We start from the raw sequence: 12,736 nt of genomic DNA on the forward strand, positions 1-12,736 counted from the left end.
GAGTTTCTTAAAATAACCGTTGGCCCCCCTGCAGGGGTTGGGGCTAAATGGTGGATGTGAAAACAGAAACAGTAGAGTGAAAGAGAGTGAATAATGGATGAATGATGAGCACTTTGGCTTGAAAATAGCCTAGGCAGCTGAGAAAGAGACAGAGAGAGTGAGTGAGTGAGTGAGAGAGTGAGAGAGTGAGAGATGCAGTCTCAGGGGTTAACCACACTGGAGCATACAGGATCAAAGTGATACATGTATAAACAATCTGTTCAACTATGAAAGGGATGCTATACCTCACCAAGTGAGGCTCAAGCTATACTTCCTATGGACTACGGGGAGCGTCCCCCATACTGTTGAAACCAATTTGGTTCTTTCCCATCTGAAAACACTTCAGGGATAGGAGGCTATATGCTCAGGTTTTGAGAGCCTGGCTTGGAAGTACAGTTGTAGGTAGAGGAGAACAGGATGTAATTGATGACATCGGGGTCTCCTTGAGACACTGCTGGCTCACTGTACACAAGTAGTATGTCCAGACCATACATAAGCAATAACCCGATCAGTACAATTGATTCCAAGATGGCGTAGCAGTTCAGACGTCTTTGTTTTTGTCTTGTTGTGTCCCGTGTATATATCTTTTTTCGTTCGTAAATATTTCGTATATATTTTTTATATTTTTAACCTCAGTTTCAACATACTCTCCAGCAACCCACCTCACCCAATGTGGTATGGATCTGCTATTTTCTATACTTTAGAACCGGAACCCCCAACAGAAGCTAGCCAGCTAACTAGCTACTAGCTAGTAGTCAGTTAGCCACTGCCCGGGCTAACCTTAGCCCGGGCAACTCCTGCCAGTCTGCACAGCGCGATTCAACCCAGAGCATACCGGACTGCTTTTTCTCCACATCTCCAGTTTCCTACAGCAAGCTCTCAACCTTTTCACCTGGATCATCACAGCTAGCTATCTGCTATCTGAGTGGCTACCCCCTGGCCAACGTCTCTGTCCTGAAGTAAGTGCCAGTGAGCCTGGAACTAGCCTCGTGTTAGGCCCATCTCTCGGCTAGCTGAAGAGGCCCATCAGCCACTCCTTGGGCTACAATACATATTTTGCCAATTGGCCTGGACCCCTTTTTCTGCCGACGCGGATCCCCGCCGATCCATTTGGGGCGGCAGGTAGCCTAGTGGTCAGAGCATTGGACTAGTAACCGAAAGGTTGCAAGATTGAATCCCCGAGCTGACAAGGTAAAAATCTGTCGTTCTGCCCCTGAACAAGGCAGTTAACCCACTGTTCCTTAGCCGTTATTGAAAATAAGAATTTGTTCTTAACTGACTTGCCTAATTAAATAAAGATAAAATAAATACAAAATTACGACTGGTCTACCAACGTAATTCGCCCGAGTGGTTTCAACAGGCTCCTCCATCGCGACGTCCCCTGAAGGCCCATCTGCTAGCCTGCTATCTGCGGCCCACTAGTCTAGAGCATATCGGACTGTTAGCTGAAGAGGATCATCAGCCAATTTCTTGGGCTTCAATACCTATTTTGCCAGTTGGCCTGGACCCTTTTACTGCCTACACGGAGCCCTGCCGATCCAACACGACTGGTCTGCCGACGTAACCGTCCGAGGGGGCTACAACAGACTTCTTCCGTCGTGACGTCCCCCTAAGGCCCTTCTGCTAGCCTGCAAGCCAAGGTCCGCTAGCAGTCTGAATTGGCGTGTCTCCAGCTCGCAGATACCCACTGGTCCTTATGATCACTCGGCTACACATGCCTCTCCCTAATGTCAATATGCCTTGTCCATTGCTGTTTTGGTTTGTGATTGTCTTATTTCACTGTAGAGCCTCCAGCCCTGCTCAATATGCCTTAGCTAGACCTTTTGTTTCACCTCCCACACATGTGGTGAGCTCACCTGGTCTAAATGATGATTCAAGAGACAAAACATATCTCATCGTCACTCAATGCCTAGATTTACCTCCACTGAATTCACATCCTAGCATACCCTTGTCTGTACATTATGCCTTGACTCTATTCTTCTGTGCCCAGAAACCTGCTCCTTTTACTCTCTGTTCCGAACGCACTAGACAACCAGTTCTTATAGCCTTTAGCCGTACCCTTATCCTACTCCTCCTCTGTTCCTCTGGTGATATAGAGGTTAATCCAGGCCCTGCAGCACCTAACTCCACTCCCATTCCCCAGGCGCTCTCATTTCTTGACTTCTGTAACCGTAAAAGCCTTGGTTTCATGCATGTTAACATTAGAAGCCTCCTCCCTAAGTTTGTTTTATTCACTGCTTTAGCACACTCTGATAACTTGGATGTCCTAGCCGTGTCTGAATCCTGGCTTAGGAAGGCCACCAAAAATCCTGAAATTTCCATCCCTAACTATAACATTTCCCGACAAGATAGAACTGCCAAAGGGGGCGGAGTTGCAATCTACTGCAGAGATAGCCTGCAGAGTTCTGTCATACTATCCAGGTCTGTGCCCAAACAATTTGAGCTTCTACTTCTAAAAATCCACCTTTCCAGAAACAAGTCTCTCACCATTGCCGCTTGTTATAGACCACCTTCTGCCCCCAGCTGTGCCCTGGACACCATATGTGAATTGATTGCCCCCATCTATCTTCAGAGCTCGTACTGTTAGGTGACCTAAACTGGGACATGCTTAATAACACCCCGGCCGTCCTACAATCTAAGCTAGATGCCCTCAATCTCACACAAATTATCAATGAACCTACCAGGTACAACCCCAAATCCGCAAACACGGGCACCCTCACAGATATCATACTGACCAACCTGCCCTCTAAATACACCTCTGCTGTCTTCAACCAGGATTTCAGCAATAACTGCCTCATTGCCTGCATCTGTAATGGGTCTGCGGTCAAATGACCACTCCTCATCACTGTCAAACGCTCCCTAAAATATTTCAGCGAGCAGGCCTTTCTAATCGACCTGGCCTTGGTATCCTGGAAGGATATTGACCTCATTCCGTCAGTATAGGATGCCTGGTTATTCTTTAAAAGTGTTTTCCTCACCAGCTTAAATCAGCATGCCCCATTCAAGAAATGTTGAACCAGGAACAGATATAGCCCGTGGTTCCCTCCAGACCTGACTGCCCTTGACCAGCACAAAAACATCCTGTGGCGCACAGCATTAACATCAAATAGCCCCCGTGATATGCAACTTTTCAGGGAAGTTAGGAACCAATATACACAGGCAGTTAGGAAAGCAAAGGCTAGCTTTTTCAAACAGCAATTTGCATCCTGTAGCACAAACTCCAAAAAGTTCTGGGACACTGTAAAGTCCATGGAGAATAAGAGCATCTTCTCCCAGCTGCCCACTGCACTGAGGCTAGGAAACACTGTCACCACCGAAAAATCCACGATAATTGATCATTTCAATAAGCATTTTTCTACGGCTGGCCATGCTTTCCACCTGGCTACCCCTACTTCGGTCAACAGCCCTGCAACCCCCACAGTAACTTGCCCAAACCTCCCCCATTTCTCCTTCACCCAAATCCAGATAGCTGATGTTCTGAAAGAGTTGCAAAATCTGGACCCCTACAAATTGGAAAGCTGCTGCGGTCATCCCCCTCTTCAAAGGGGGAGACACTCTAGACCCAAACTGTTACAGACCGATATCTATCCTACCCTGCCTTGCCTTTCTAAGGTCTTCGAAAGCCAAGTTAACAAACAGATCCCCCGACCATTTCGAATCCCACCGTACCTTCTCCAGTATGCAATCTGGTTTCCGAGCTGGTCATGGCTGCACCTCAGCCACGCTCAAGGTCCTAAACGATATCATAACCGCCACCGATAAAAGACAATACTGCGCAGCCGTATTCATCGACCTGGCCAAGGCTTTTGACTCTGTCAATTATAGCATTCTTATCGGCAGACTCAACAGCCTTGGTTATTCAAATGACTGCCTCGACTGGTTCACCAACTACTTCTCAGACAGATTTCAGTGTGTCAAATTGGAGGCCCTGTTGTCCTGTTGTCAATTCTCTCAAGACTCTTTTCTCTGTATACATCAATGATGTCGCTCTTGCTGCTGGTGATTCTCTGATCCACCTCTACGCAGACGACACCATTCTGTATACTTCTGGCCCTTCTTTGGACACTGTCTTAACCTGTTGGGGATCTGATCCCAGTATTGGGATTTATTGTCAAGAGAAATTCAAAACTGCAAGAATCTAATAATTTCAATTTCTCAAACAATCAACTATTTTTCACCATTTGAAAGATAAACATCTCCTAAATCCAACCACATTGTCCGATTTCAAAGAGGCTTTACGGCGAAAGCATAAAGTAAGGTTATGTTAGGAGAGTACATTGAAAATAGCTGTGTGTAATGTTTTGTCAATTCAAAGACAGGCGTCACCAAAAGCAGATAACCAGCTAAAATTATGCACTAACCTTTGACAATCTTCCTCAGATGACACTCCTAGGACATTATGTTATACAATACATGCATTTTTTGTTCCATCAAGTTCATATTTATATCCAAAAAACAGCATTTTACAGTAGCGGTGAAATTCAGAATTTCTTTCCCCTCAAATGCTTCCGGTGAATCAACGTTACAATTTACAAAATAACTATTCGAAAACATTGGTAAATTATAATATTGTCATTCAAAGAATTATAGTTTAACATTTCGTAAATGCTACTGCATTGCCAGATTTCAAAATAACTTTACTGGGAAATCACACTTTGCAATAAACGGGGTGCTGTGCTAAGAACAATAGGCTAGGATATACAGGTTAGCACCATCTTGTAACCATCTAATATCAATAATACTATTGTCAATAATCCCTTACCTTTGATTATCTTCATCCATTGGCACTTCCAGGAATCCCAGGTCCACAACACATGTGGTTTCTTTCGACAAAGTTCATAATTTATGTCCAAATAACTCCAAGTTGTTCCATGTTGTTAGCGCTTCGGTAGGCTACTCAAAAGTAGGGCGGGGGGGGGAAAGTCCCGACGAAAAGTTTCAAAAAAAATCTATTTACGTTTGTTCAAACATGTCAAACGTTGTTTAGCATCAATCTTTAGGGCCATTTTTAACGTCAAACATCAGTAATGTTCCAACCCGACCTCTCCTGTGTCTTGAAAAACGTTTTTGAAAAATGTCTCGCCTCACAAGAATGCGCAGGTGCGTGCAATAATGAAGTGACGACATCCCAGGGACGTCAACTTCTCTTCCTTGTCATCCGGGCTCTGTTCATCATAGACGCTTCAAACAACTTTATAAAGATCGTTGACATCTAGTGGAAGCCGTAGGAAGTGCGAAATGAATCCTTTGTCACTGTGTGATCTATTAGCAATGACTCGAAAAATAGTACAGCCACAAAATTCTAATTTCCTGGTTGTATTTTTCTCAGGTTTTTGCCTGCCGTATGAGTTTTGTTATACTTACAGACACCATTCAAACAGTTGTAGAAATTTCAGAGTGTTTTCTATCCAAATATGTTAATAATATGCATATCCTAGCTTCTGAGTTGGTGTAGGAGGCAGTTAAAAATGGGCACTTATTTTTTTCAAAATTCTCAATACTGCCCCCTAGACTGTCTTAACTAACCTCCAGACGAGCTTCAATGCCATACAACTCTCCTTCCGTGGCCTCCAACTGCTCTTAAATGCAAGTAAAACTAAATGCATGCTCTTCAACCGATCACTGCCCGCACTTGCCCGCATGTCCAGCATCACTACTCTGGACGGTTCTGAATATGTGGACAATTACAAATACCTAGGTGTCTGGTTAGACTGTAAACTCTCCTTTCAGACTCACATTAAGCACCTCCAATCCAAAATTAAATCTAGAATCGGCTTCCTATTTCGCAACAAAGCATCCTTCACTTATGCTGCCAAACACCAAAGCCCCATATACTACCCACCACTGCGACCTGTATGGTCTCGTTGGCTGGCCCTTGCTTCATATTCTTCGCCAAACTCACCGGCTCCAGGTCATCTATATGTCTTTGCTGGGTAAAGCCCCTACCTTATCTCAGCTCACTGGTCACCATAGCAGCACCCACACGTAGCACACGCTCCAGCAGGTATATTTCACTGGTCATCCCCAAAGCCTATTCCTACCTTTGGCCGCCTTTCCTTCCAGTTCTCTGCTACCAATGACTGGAACGAATTGCAAAAATCACTAAAGCTGGAGACTCATATCTCCCTCACTAACTTTAAACATCAGCTGTCAGAGCATCTCACAGATCATTGCACCTGTACATAGCCCATCTGTAAATAGCCCATCCAACTACCTCATCCCCATACTGTTATTTATTTTTTTGCTCCTTTGCACCCCAGTATCTCTACTTGCACATTCATCTTCTGCACATCTATCACTCCAGTGTTAAATTGCTAAATTGTAATTACTTTCCCTAATCTTACCTAATTTGCACACACTGTATATAGATTTGTTCTATTGTGTTATTGACTGTACATTTGTTTATCCAATGTGTAACTCTGTGTTGTTTGTATCGCACTGCTTTGCTTTATCTTGGCCAGGTCTCAGTTGTAAATGAGAACTTGTTCTCAACTGGCCTACCTGGTTAAATAAAGGTGAAATACACTGCTCAAAAAAATAAAGGGAACACTTAAACAACACAATGTAACTCCAAGTCAATCACACTTCTGTGAAATCAAACTGTCCACTTAGGAAGCAACAATGATTGACAATAAATGTCACATGCTGTTGTGCAAATGGAATAGACAACAGGTGGAAATTATAGTCAATTAGCAAGACACCCCAATAAAGGAGTGGTTCTGCAGGTGGTGACCACAGACCACTTCTCAGTTCCTATGCTTCCTGGCTGATGTTTTGGTCACTTTTGAATGCTGGCGGTGCTTTCACTCTAGTGGTAGCATGAGACGGAGTCTACAACCCACACAAGTGGCTCAGGTAGTGCAGCTTATCCAGGATGGCACATCAATGCGAGCTGTGGCAAGAAGGTTTGCTGTGTCTGTCAGCGTAGTGTCCAGAGCATGGAGGCGCTACCAGGAGACAGGCCAGTACATCAGGAGACGTGGAGGAGGCCGTAGGAGGGCAACCACCCAGCAGCTGGACCGCTACCTCCGCCTTTGTGCAAGGAGGAGCAGGAGAAGCACTGCCAGAGCCCTGCAAAATGACCTCCAGCAGGCCACAAATGTGCATGTGTCTGCTCAAATGGTCAGAAACAGACTCCATGAGGGTGGTATGAGGGCCCGACGTCCACAGGTGGGGGTTGTGCTTACAGCCCAACACCGTGCAGGACGTTTGGCATTTGCCAGAGAACACCAAGATTGGCAAAATCGCCACTGGCGCCCTGTGCTCTTCACAGATGAAAGCAGGTTCACACTGAGCACGTGACAGACGTGACAGAGTCTGGAGACGCCGTGGAGAACGTTCTGCTGCCTGCAACATCCTCCAGCATGACCGGTTTGGCGGTGGGACAGTCATGGTGTAGGGTGGCATTTCTTTGGGGGGCCGCACAGCCCTCCGTGTGCTCGCCAGAGGTAGCCTGACTGCCATTAGGTACCGAGATGAGATCCTCAGACCCCTTGTGAGACCATATGCTGGTACGGTTGGCCCTGGGTTCCTCCTAATGCAAGACAATGCTAGCCCTCATGTGGCTGGAGTGTGTCAGCAGTTCCTGCAAGAGGAAGGCATTGATGCTATGGACTGGCCCGCCCGTTCCCCAGACCTGAATCCAATTGAGCACACCTGGGACATCATGTCTCGCTCCATCCACCAACGCCACGTTGCACCACAGACTGTCCAGGAGTTGGCGGATGCTTTAGTCCAGGTCTGGGAGGAGATCCCTCAGGAGACCATCCGCCACCTCATCAGGAGCATGCCCAGGCGTTGTAGGGAGGTCATACAGGCACGTGGAGGCCACACACACTACTGAGCCTCATTTTGACATGTTTTAAGGACATTACATCAAAGTTGGATCAGCCTGTAGTGTGGTTTTCCACTTTAATTTTGAGTGTGACTCCAAATCCAGACCTCCATGGGTTGATAAATTGGATTTCCATTGATTATTTTTGTGTGATTTTGTTGTCAGCACATTCAACTATGTAAAGAAAAAAGTATTTAATAAGATTATTTCTTTCATTCAGATCTAGGATGTGTTGTTTAAGTGTTCCCTTTATTTTTTTGAGCAATATATATATATATATATATATATATATATATATATATATATATATTAAAACAGTCAACCTCACCGCAAAGGAACTGGGTCATAACCAACACAGGCAAACACAATAACACAGAACACAGAGATGTATGTTTGCTTTGCGCTGGCACATTCTCATATATTTTCCCTTTCTCAGAACAAAAAGGGGGCCAGGGCTTTGCTTGGCCGTGATAGGCATGTAAAGAGAGAGAGACAATGAGAGACAATCAACTCGTGTAGTTGGGGAGCGATAAACTGAGCAAATATCAGCAGATATATAGTACAGCACGTTATGAAGCCGACATCTCAGCCCTGTTTGCAGCCGCAGGCTCTATTACACTAGCTTGACTGAATTTATAGTGACCAGCCACAGACAGAGACAGCCAGGCCATCTCTCTCTCTCTTTCTGCCCCCCCCCCATGCCGCATCGCTCTCGCTCCATCAATACCACTGGGAGGAGAACACAACACTAAGATATTTGTTTAATCTGTGAGCAGAAGGCCAGACATCCTCTTTTCCGAGACTATTCATTCCCAGCACCAGAGGAACAGTGGCATCCTTTTTTATCTATCTCTGCCATGATGATGATGGGGTCTGTAGTGTGGGAGTCTGGATCCGTTTGTATGGCTTCAGTCTTTTCTCATAAAACCTTTTTTGGAAGGGAAACAGCAGCTCTGATGGACGTGTCTAATAGGGTTACTTGGGTTCCACAGAGGAGCAGTACAGTAGATAAGGCCAGAGAGACGCTATTATTATAACATGGAACTACTGAACTCCACATGCAATGTGGTAGAAGCTTAGCTAACCTTTCTCTGTATATGATTAATTTGCTTGCCCATATGCCCTTTATCATATACATAGTCTATACAACATCTACAGAGGTGTTTGTTCCCATGTTGCTGTTAGTTTCAATATGTCGTTTTCTGGCAAACCCTAGTTCTCCATATGTTAGAAACAATTGGCTTGTGGTACAGCAGGGCTAGGGGAACAAGCTGCAGCTGAGCACGGTTCCCTTAATGAGGATGTGGCAGCCCTCTAATTGACACCCTTAAGATTTAAAGGTGTGCAGCGCTCATTTTGGGGGGAAAGCACACGAGGTATTGCTAGGACCGATATGATTAGCAGAGTTTAAGCTTTTGGCTAGTCCTGTTGACTTTGTTTAGTTTTCTATATTTAAAATCTGACCCTGTAGAGCTCTGAAAGAGCCAGGATTTAATAAGCCTTTTCTTATAAAAGCCTCTTTGTTTGCACTGCGCTCCTGTCTCCTGTGCCTTTACATTTAAGTCATTGCCTATGCCCGACCTCCTAGAACAGCGTTTTCCAGACCCCAAGGGGTGAACATTTACTTTTTTGCCCTAGTACTACACAACTGATTCAAAAAACTAAACATGCCACCTTTGCGGTCCCGAGGACAGAGTTTGGGAAACGCTGCCCTAGACAGTGTAAAACCCCTTGCGCTGTCACATAGCCACAATACACCCCCTGCTGTACATTCAGGAACATATGACTTTGGTGGGATTATTCACACACTCAAAATCCAGACCAGCTAATGGGGCTAGATATGATCTCTTCCTTTGTCTCGCCTCTCTCTCAGACAGTGACAACAAACTCATTATGTCTAATTCCTTCACTGATTTCAAATTACTATTATTTCCACTCGGTACGTGTTGGGGGTCTGATCACAGTTAATTATGTAGCGTTGGATACGGGCTCTGAAACTCTAAATTCACTTTAGCCCACCCTGATACTGCATACTAGTCCAATCCCACTGGGCACAGACATCAGCTCAATATCTAGTTTTGATTTAAATTTGGTTGAGTTGCTATTCAACGTGAAATAAAGAAATCTCACCATCATTGGATTTAGGTAAAAAATATGGAATGCCCTTATGTTTTCTTTTTGCAAATCCAATCAGTTTTCCACATTGATTCAATGTCATCACATAGATTTTGGGGGTTGAAATTATGTGGAAACAACGTTTATTCAACAATTTTTTTCCGGGTGGGATAGACTAGTTATTGTATATGCAGTAACGTACAGAGGGAAGTGGTGGCAGGTGTTACTTTAAATTGGAGGACGGGCTCATTGTAATGGCTGGTATGGAATAAATGGAAAGGTATCAAACATATGGTTTCCATGTGTTTGATACCTTTCCATTAATCCATTCCAGCCATTATGAGCCTTCCTCCATTCACCAGTCTCCTGTGGCAGAGAATGACGTCTCAAGGAAGCAGTTTTTCTAAAGGTACACAAGAGCCTCTGTATATCTTGGCCAGTCATTTCAGTTAAGCACATCTGTTCTTTACGGTAGTGTTTAATCAACACCAATATTTACAGTTCTGAAAGCCTGACTGTCTGTTTTCTGCTGTTGCCGCTATCATTATCCATTTAGCTCCTTCACTCCTGTGACGCATGGCTCTTCTCTCTGCTGAGGAAAAACAAACTCTCTCTCACTGTTAATCTACAATCCCTCCCAACATAGAATTAAAATTGATAGAAAGGACTAGAATTGATCAGCGTTCCCTGGTGGTTGTAACATCCGTCTATTTCAAATGTTCAAGAATCAATGCTTAATTGCCAAGGTAATTGCTATTGTTCTCCTATGGGGACAGCCAAAGAACCCTTTTAGGTTCTAGATTGTGTATTTTGGAATTCTACGGCTCTATGATTGAATTATTAGCCTTATGTGACATCATCCATTCAACAAAGAAGGGAACAGGCAGTTTATACTCTTCAAAAGGGTTACAACCCGCCCTCCCTTGCCCCCGTCCGCCTCACCTCGCCCTCCATGAGTTACTGCCTGTGTGCCCTCCTGTCACCTCCACTGGCCTGTACTTTAGCGTGTGTAGGTCTAGTAGTGATGATGGATGTCCTGGCTGCTACACAGTGTATAATATTACGAGTAGCCAGCCACTCAATAGGAGGGAGGTCTCAGGTGGCCTCGGGAACACTGCATCCTGCCAACCTGGACCGCTCGCTAAAGAGTGACAGCCCTCTGGAGAGATCCTGGCCTTGGTTATACTAGGTGGGGGAAGGAGGAGGAGGAAGTCAACGGCCTGCCAGAGCTAGGCTAGCTGTCAGGGTGGGAGAGAGTATCATGTGGGAGTGTATACAGTATACAAGACAGTCCTCAGGACCCCTAGTTGTCTATCATAGAAGGGTAAACTCTGAGTTTTTGCTTTGAGGTGGCCAGTCAGAATGCCTGTGTTGGGTTGTCATATGAATGACATTAAGTATCTGTCAGAGAAGGTTATGGAGGTTTATTACAATCTGACATCACAATTATGGGAACTGACAATAACGCTCCTGACAGGTGGGATGTGATGTTCTGAACCTTTCGTTAGAGAGAGTGTCCTGGCCGATCCACATGATCCTCACTGTTCTCATCACATTCTCAGACAAGCCTTTCTCAAACAAGCCTTTCAGATTATTATGGTTACCTGATCAATCAACTGATCAACTAATATCTATTCTGGTCACTTGACCCCTCACCTGAACCCTGCAATACTTCACAAGGTTGTAAGATTGGGAAGCAGAGCCAAAGTCATAATCACCTTTCTCAATCAACTGACCTGATTTTAAACATCAAACAGATGAAAACACAGCACAGATAACAGTCTAGCATAACTCAATCGAACATCACAAACCAAGAGGGATTTGTTCCTTCACAACTTGGATGAAAAGAAAACACTTGTTTTCTCTTCTCATTGCTTAAGGCCCACCAGGGGATTCATTTGATGGGGTATTAGTTCTGTACGTTGATAAAAAGGAACACACTTCAACATCTTCCCTGCAGGAAAAATTTTAACTAACAGAAAATGTACGAGATTTACAGGCCCAATGACGGCAAAGGAACAGAACCCAATCCGTTTAAAACCCCATTTAGAGCTGTGCCTCGTGGCTAGGGCCTGGGAGACAGGGCAGTTTTCCATGGGCCTGTAAAATGCTGGGCTGACGGATGGACCTACACTCTTGGAAAAAAAGGTTCTATTTAACCTAAAATGGTTCTTTGGCTGTCCCCATAGGAGAACCCTTTTGTTTCCAGGTAGAAACCTTTTGGGTTCCATGTAAATCCCTTTCCACAGAGGGTTCTACATGCAACCCAAAAGAGTTCTACTTGGAACCATAAAGGGTTCTACCTGGAACCAAAACGGGTTCTCCTATGGGGACAGCCAAAGAACCCCTTTGGAAACCTTTTTTCCGAGAGTGTATAAACAGTGGGCTTTTATCTCTCAGAGAAGAGAGACAGGAACAAAGGAGCCAGCTGCCCGGACACATTCCCATTTCACCCCTTTAATCTTTCCTGTCATCGCCCCACCCCGGTGAGAGAACGAGAGGGCTTTCCCTCGCTTGTCCTTAGATGGCTCTGCTGGCTGTGTCTGGCTCACTGGCTGACTGTTCTAACAGGAGACAGTTCAAACAACCATCAATAGAACTACTCATTGGATTGATTTCTAGTTAAAACACATTGATGTGTTTTCCCAATAAGCCTTCATTAGGAAGCTTTCATCAAGAGCAATTAGATGAAGGTCTTTTGGGCAATTGATAAATCAACAAGAGTATCTGTATTAAAGCAAGCGTTGA

General features: G+C 44.7%; 1 protein-coding gene across 1 annotated transcript in view; it reads right to left on the reverse strand.

The window, feature by feature from the left end:
- LOC106599981 (potassium/sodium hyperpolarization-activated cyclic nucleotide-gated channel 2-like) overlaps positions 1-12,736 on the reverse strand; it is a 72,246-nt gene that overhangs the window by 39,883 nt on the left and 19,627 nt on the right. The window lies entirely within an intron of this gene.

The sequence above is a fragment of the Salmo salar genome, chromosome ssa03, assembly GCF_905237065.1.
Source record: "Salmo salar chromosome ssa03, Ssal_v3.1, whole genome shotgun sequence".
Lineage (NCBI taxonomy): Eukaryota > Metazoa > Chordata > Actinopteri > Salmoniformes > Salmonidae > Salmo > Salmo salar.